Source organism: Pseudoliparis swirei, chromosome 17, assembly GCF_029220125.1.
Source record: "Pseudoliparis swirei isolate HS2019 ecotype Mariana Trench chromosome 17, NWPU_hadal_v1, whole genome shotgun sequence".
Classification (NCBI taxonomy): domain Eukaryota; kingdom Metazoa; phylum Chordata; class Actinopteri; order Perciformes; family Liparidae; genus Pseudoliparis; species Pseudoliparis swirei.
Window position 1 is genome coordinate 14138847 of NC_079404.1, and position 8503 is coordinate 14147349.

The following is an 8503-nucleotide window of genomic DNA, read 5'->3' on the forward strand; positions in this document are numbered from 1 at the left end:
ACTTTATAATTACTTTTTAACTTTTTTATAACTTTTAAACTTTTTTATAACTTTGTAGTACTTTTTAACTTTTTAATAATTTTGTATCACTTTTAAACTTAATAACTTTGTATAACTTTTTAACATTTTAATAATTTAATCTAACTTTAATTTGTTTTACTTTTTAGTACTTTTTCAATTTTTAAAACTTTTTAATTACTTTTTTACTTTTTATTACATTATAACTTGTTCATTACTTTTGTACTTTTTATTACTTTTGTACTTTTTCATTACTTTTGTACTTTTTATTACTTTTGTACTTTTTCATTACTTTTGTACTTTTTATTACTTTATTACTTTTTTATTACTTTTGTACTTTTTATTACTTTTGTACTTTTTCATTACTTTTGTACTTTTTATTACTTTTGTACTTTTGATTACTTTTATACTTTTTCATTACTTTTGTACTTTCTATTACTTTTGTACTTTCTATTACTTTTGTACTTTTTATTACTTTATTACTTTTGTACTTTTTATTACTTTTGTACTTTCTATTACTTTTGTACTTTTTCATTACTTTTGTACTTTTTATGACGTTTATTACTTTTTTATTACTTTTGTACTTTTTATTACTTTTACTTTTCATTACTTTATTACTTTTGTACTTTTATTACTTTTGTACTTTTCATTACTTTTGTACTTTTCATTACTTTGTACTTTTAACACTTGTATACTTTATTACTTTTTGTACTTTTATTACTTTTACTTTTGTACTTTTTATTACTTTTTTATTACTTTTGTACTTTTTCATTACTTTTGTACTTTCTATTACTTTTGTACGTTTTCATTACTTTAGTACTTTTTATTACTTTATTACTTTTTTATTACTTTTGTACTTTTTATTACTTTTGTACTTTTTCATTACTTTTGTACTTTTTATTACGTTTATTACTTTTAATTATGTTTTAATTTTTTTTCTTTTATTATTTTTTATAACTTTATTAATTTGTATTACTTTACAGTGATATTGATCCAATAACTGTTATATTTGTCCAGTTACAGCACTCAAAAAAACCGATTCAAGCCCTGCTGAGAGGTGACACATGTAAATATGGTTTGATACATTTAATTAAATCAATTACACAAATGAAGATACATTACTTTTGTATATCGTCACTACGGCCACAATTCTTTCTTTTTAGGCATTCTTTTTTGATAAAGTAGTAGGGAATCTTGTGCTTGTCGTAGACATGTGACTATGGAATCCAACAGTTTCCCAGATTTTTCTAGAGAAGGGGAGACTGAGGAGAAGTCCGGCTTTCTCCTCAGTCATCTCCATTGAAAACCTGATGACATTTTAACTTTTTTACAGCAAGCAGGAAAACTTTCTAAACTGCTCTCTAAACTCTCATTTCTAAACCTAAAAACATTTAAGGACATGTAAACGTTCACACAAGCCTTGAGCATCTCCTAATGTAGACATCTTAAGGATCAGAGTTATGGTTCTCTGTCAAATCCAAAGGTTTTGATATCAGAAGAGAACCAGCTTCAGAGTTTCTCAGGTCACATTTAAGCCACAAAAATAACAAACGTTCGGCTGAATCTTTCCTCTCTATTGATTCTACTATTTTGGTGATTTGATCATGTTTTTTTGACAGGGTTTAACAAATGCTTTTGTAGAAAATCCACTCAGTGTTCAGATCTTGTCCGTCCTTCACCCTGGTTTCTCCTTCTCTATTTTTTTATTTATCTTTCTCCTTCTGTCTCTAAATTTATTTATTTATTTCTCTCTCTTGTTCTCATTTCTGACTTTTCCCACTCTCTCTCTTTTCTTGGATTGTGATTCATATCTTTGAATATTTAGAAGATAAAGTGTTGCTTATCTTTCCAGTTATACATTTCCACCCAATATGTTTGTGCTTCAACATTTTCAGCAGGAAGTTTCCCTTTTTGATATGTTCAGATGTTTAAGCTATTTTCAGCCTATTTTAGCTGTTGGCAGCTATTTTCAGCGATGTTCAGCTTTTAAAATAAAAAAGTCAGCTAATTTCAGACATTTTCATCTATTTCCAGACATTTTCAGTTATTCATTTCATATTTCAGCTATTTTCAGACATTTTCAGCTATTTTCAAACATTTTCAGCAATTTAGTTTTTATTTTTTAGCTTCAAGCTTTCAGATGTTAGCATCCCAACGCATTTTCAGCAGGAAATGCATTTTCTAATTGTTTATGTACCCCAACTTGAGGTAAAAAAATACAAATGTTTTTCATAATTTTGGTAACAAAACTATGTAATACAGCAAAACGTGACTCAATTGATCAATACATTGAATACAACCAGGTGTTGGGGCTATTGCTTTAGTTCAGATTTGCACACATACTGCTAACATCACCCTACAACTCCAAGTAATATGATTAGGAAAACATAAAACGAGAGCTTTGAGGTTTTTAAATACAAAGTTGTCATATCATTTTACATAGGCATCTTTCAAAAACAAATTGAAAGTAATATATGATGTTGGCACAGTTCACACCATCACATTGATGAAGAAACTATTAAAACAAATATTAATATGGTGCAGTAAATTAAAATGTTTAAAGCAAGTAAAATGCTTTTTTTCATTTTGATATGCATCCGTGTTATTGCAACAATGCAAACATAAACATCTTTTTCACTTTTGGAGATGGGAACTCTGTAAACCCTACGGAGCTCAAGGTTTCATCTCCTCTTTCAAATATTTAAACAAGACAATCCAGGCTCCACTATAATATACTACTCTTAAAGATTTCATACAGAATAATAAAATAATAAATGTTTAGTTATGAAGTTATTTTAGTTTCCATTCTCTCCACTAATGCTTTTGTGTTTAGGATCAAACAATTTCGGATAAAAGAGATGAACAATAGAAATGTGTCTTTAATCTCATATGTAAAAACAGTTTCAGGCAGGTGCTTGTGTCGTGGTTCACGTCATACAGGCACAGAACATGTAATTGACATTAATTGTTCTTGGATACAGAAACAACACAAACGTTTTGTTAGTCCCAATTTAATAAACATTTGTATTTTACTTTTACAATCATACGTCCTATCTACCTTGGAACTTGAATAATACTTTAACAATATAGAACATAATTACTGAAACTCTCTCTCTCTCTTTGCTTGTGAACAACACAAGGCACAGTGTTTGGACAACAGATGAATAATAGTATTTGAAAAGGCGATGTTGTCAGTGCAGTCAGAGCAGTACATCTTAACCCCAGACCCCCACACTAACCATGTGATTAACAAGCAGCCATGAGAACAGGATCAAAAATCACAGAGGTCTGGAGGTCATAAACTGACCCTGCACTGATCCATTTCTAAATAGATGCATATTGTATGGGTTCAAATGAGTATTCTTCATGAATCATATTTTACATACTCATGGCCTGAGGATATGTGGCAGCTGGGTGCCACAAGCATTTCTGCAAGATGTCAGGGTAGAGACTAGAAACTCTAAACTTGACCTCAATTTCCTGAAGTTGGCTTAGAATAACGTTTATAAAGCGTAGTAACATTGTGGACGCTGTATTAAAACTGTGTCATCTTGTGCTCAGGCCTCTGTGTGGTGCTGTTTTATGTTTAGTGTTACTCTTGACAGATTATAGCCCATTCCAATCCTATTAATTTGTTGGAATGCCTTCAAAGGGGCAATACAACCACACAAATTGGTCAGCTAATTTATTAGACGTGTTTTTGAGGACATCACTGACATTATTTTTTTTAAATAAACATCATATATCCTCCGTCATCTGTAGTTTGGGGGAATTTGGACATAGCTAACACGCTCCTGCTGTTTGAATTGGTTGGAATAATAGCAGGACAGGGGGGATGGGGGGGGGGGGGGTTGAGCAGGTGTGGTCCAAGTGCAGTGTTTCTCCAGTCTTTTTGTTTTTAAATATAACAATTATGAACATTACAAGTGCAAACAATCGGCACTAACAGCATCGACCCAGCACACTTTTGGACATAAACTTTTGCAAAACAAGGGTTTTGCCTTTTCATGATCCAGCGTGCGGCAGAAAAATCGTGCGGGAACCACATCAACAACAGTGGAGCCGCACTCGGGAGGCAGCGAAAACATCGAGAAACGGTGCGGTTGGAACAGACTGAGAGTTCAAGCCCACTCACCTCTGCCCAGCATCCTTCTTGGCTAACGTAGTCTCTGGGAAAATAAGAGGATATGTTAGGGCAGGATCAGATTCCAACGGGAAAATACACGACTGTAACATCTGTTGTCTGGCGGAAACATGGCTGACACGCTGGTGGTATCGAGTCATATGCCCAACGAGTCCTTCTCTGTTTTCCGTGCAGACAGAGCGGAAGAGTCTGGTAAATTAAGGGTGGAGGGTTTGCTTCATGACTAACAACTGTGGTGCTCAAGAACATTGTCTTCTCGTTCCTGCTGGAACCTGGAAATCTGGCGATCTCATGCCGTCCAGATCTACCTTCCCGGGATTCAGCTCGGTCATCACCACAGCCGTCTACATTCCACCACAAGCGGACACCGGCGTAGCACTATCGGACCTACATGATGTGTTATGTCGGCATCAGAACAAGTATCCCGAGCGGCTGTGGTGGTGGCTGGGGACTTTAATAGGGCAAACCTAAAAAGTCATGCGAACTTTCACCAGCACATTCGTGTGCTACCAGAGGAAAGAACGTTGGACCACTGCTATCGCCATTCAAGAGAGGCTACAAGGCTGTCTCTCCCTCCGTTCGAAAATCAGACCATGCCGCCATTTTCTGCTTCCGGAGTACCAAAGATCGCGGGAAGCGGTAGTGACGGGGACCGTAAAGCGGTGGTGTGAGCAATCAGAGGATGAGCTACGGGACGCTCTGCCTGTCGTCGCCTGGGACATGATCCAATCCAGTTCCAGTGGCGTCAGCGAGTTCTGAGTAGCAATGAGCCTCATAGCAACGCTAGCGGACACCATCGTCCCCACGGTAAAGTTAGGGTCTTTCCTAACCAAAAGCCGTGGGTTGATAGATCCATCCGTGAAGCTGTGAGCGCCCGTACTGCTGCCTATAACTCCGGTCTTGTATCCGGCAACATGGGCGAGTACAAGGCAGCGGTCTATGGACTGAGGAGGCGGTGAAGGAAGCCAAAGGAGGTACCGAGACAGAGTGGAATCACAGATGGAGCAGCGCGACACCAGGCGCCTATGGCAGGGGCTACGGACTATCACAGACTACCAGAGCAGACCCAGCGCAATGGTGAGTGCCGACGCATCCCTAGCGGACGACCTGAACTCATTTTATGCGGTTTGAGGCTAGCAACAACAGCGCTAGCTCGCCGCTAACAACAACACCGTTAGCGTAGCAGGTGAGTTCTACCGCTGGGGATGAACACACACTCTCTGTGACCGAGCACAGTGTGAGGAGGGCTCTGTTGAGGTGAACACCAGGAAAGCTGCAGGTCCCGATGGCATATCTGGGCGAGTACTGAACCTGTGCTAACCAGCTAGCTCCAGTGTTCACCACAATATTCAACCTCTCCCTGGCTGAGTCCGTGGTCCCCGCCTGCTTCAAGAGATCCACTATTGTCCCTGTGCCCAAGAATGCTTCTCCAGCATGTATGAATGACTACCGACCGGTGGCCCTCACCTCGGTGGTCATGAAATGCTTAGAGGCTGATAAAGGACTACATCTGCGCCTTCCTCCCTTCCTCCATGGACCCGCTGCAGTTTGCTTATCGCCCAAACAGATCCACGGATGATGCTGTCTCCCAGGTACTGCACACCACACTCTCTCATCTGGACAGCCAGAGGGGGGGCTATGTGAGACTGCTGTTCATTGATTATAGTTCAGCTTTCAACACCATAGTCCCCTCCAGACTGGCCGGCAAGCTGATTGAGCTGGGACTGAACACCCCCCTGTGTGCTTGGATCCTGGACTTCCTGACCGCCAGGCCACAGGTGGTCAGGGTGGGCAGACACACCTCCAAACCCCTCACCCTGAACACAGGATCCCCCCAGGGTTGCGTCCTCAGCCCCCTACTGTACTCCCTGTACACACATGACTGTGTGGCCAGGTTCAGCTCCAACACCATCATCAAGTTTGCGGATGACACAGTGGTGGTGGCCTGATTCCACAACGACGAAGGCTTCATCCTGAGTGAAGTTGTTTCGATCTGTCACTCTGGTGCCAGGACAACAGCCTCATCATGAATGTCACCAAAACTAAGGAGCTGATTGTGGACTTAGGAGAAGGGCAACAACAGAGACGACTCACCGGGGATTAACGGGACCATTTGTGGAGAGTGGTGAGCGGGTATAAATACCTCGGGAGTCCACATCAATGTAGGGATCTAACATGGCTGGTCAACGAACAGACACTTCCAGAGAAAGGCAAGTAGCTTACCACTCCTCAGGCAGTCAGAGGAAATTTATGCTTCCCAGAGGATCCTCAGCTCTACCTGGAGTTGCAGAGAGCGTTCCAGGAAGCATCGCTGTTTGCTTGGCAACTGTTCACTAGGACAGGAAGGCTCTGTAGAGAGTAGCAAGTTCGGCTGAACGCACCACAAACCACACTTACCCTGCAGGACCCGTACACCAGGAGGGTGCAGAACCAGAGCGAGGACTGCTTAGCGATCCTCACCACCCCAAACAACAGACTGTTCTCAGTTGTTGCGGTCAGGCAGGCGCCTGTAGTCACGTGCTGGCAAGAACAGGAGAGACTGAGACGGAGTTTTTCAGGCCATCAGGACTGTGAACCTGACCTCACTCAGGACCCCCACATAGACCCGTCAATAACTGCCCTCTTAGCACACACACACACACACACACACTACTGTAAATATTGTGTTGTTTTTTATTGTAAATAGTGTGTACTTGTTGCCCTTGCACATTCCTGCTGAGCATTGCCACTTTCATTTCACTGCACACCCTGTGTGTGTATGTGACAAATAAAACATCTTGAATCTCTCTCTTGAGGCAGTTTGCTGTAATCCAGGGGTCAAAGTGGGCCTTATTCTTTGTGTGAGTTTACACAATCAGACAACATATATAAGGTCCCGTAAGTGCTTTTTAACATAGGGAAGCCATCTGCAGAAGAGGAACATGCACACCACAACTTTCAAGATTGTATGCTGACCCATGAATTGGAATATTATAGCTGTCTTGTGTATCATTTGCTACACAGTTGGCAGCTTTGGACACTTTGGCATCTCTCCTTGACCTTAAACTAATTAGATTTTAACTAGGTTTGTACTAAGTTGAGTTTGTCCTTAGGATAGGAGTCTTGACCTGAACAGCCAGTTACGGAGACATTCGAGGATATCTAACATCAGATCCAACTTCTCACCACTTGTCGGCCATAGACACATCGGGCAAGGTTTGTACTACAGTGAGTTGTAGGCATAAGTGTGTAGCCATTCATTCACAATAGTAGCGATGGATGTTGCTACATCATCAGCCTTTCAGTAAGTGTAGAATGGACAATTGTGTCAACCAAGATCAATATGTGAGCTTAATTCATTAGCAATTAAAAGTGGGCAACTATCAGCCCTGTAAGTCCTATGAAGGTGCCACACAGATACTTGTTCTTAATGCACAACCAGCTACTGTCCTACATCCCTGAACTGATAGTACATTTCCATCACTTCCCTTAGACGGCATCCTGACTATCATATGTCACAGCCTGCATGCTCCACATACGTCTGTTTGTCAGTCTAAATAAGGATCATGTAAAGTTGTGTTCAGGGAAGAGATTAAAAAATGTCAATATAAGGAGGATTTCTATGATTTATTTTAATGCGCACTGATGGATGAAGTATTCACATTATTTGTAAAGTTAATGTCCTAATATCACACTGTAAAAAATATGATGTTACAAGTATAAATCATACATTGTTACTGAAGTTAAATAATGTAATCAGGAAAATGTAAGATAATTAAAACACATTAAAATAAAATAAAAGCACCAACTCCTCACATTTGTGAAGCTGGCACCATGAAATGTCTTTGAATTTAAAAATGTCTTTAATTAACAACAATGTTGTTAATTATTTGTTAGGATTTTGGATCTTTAATTGTGTAATTAAAGCTGATAAATGTAGCTCATTAAACAACTTCATGTTTTGAAACGGGATGTAGTCGAAGTAGAGAGTGGAATGAAAATAAAAAGTAAATTACCTCACATTTCAAAGTCCAGTACTCGAGTAAATGCATTTAGTGACATTCTAACTTCAAAGCAGGAAGAATCTTGATGTGGAATATTTCTATTTCTACCTGTTATCAACTACCAATTGTTTATCTAAATTCAAGCATGTGATTACATCTTTGCTTTGGGGACTGAACCAAAACAGAGTCAGTCTGTTGATGTATTAATATAATTCAATTAATTTGAAATCGTTTTAATCCCTTTATACCTCAAATCAAGTTGAAGTTGTTGGGTTCATTTTTTTTAATTACCCTGGGGTTGCCAGTCTTCTTAAATTTCTGTGCAATGGACTGGTAAGAAGACATGACCACAAACACC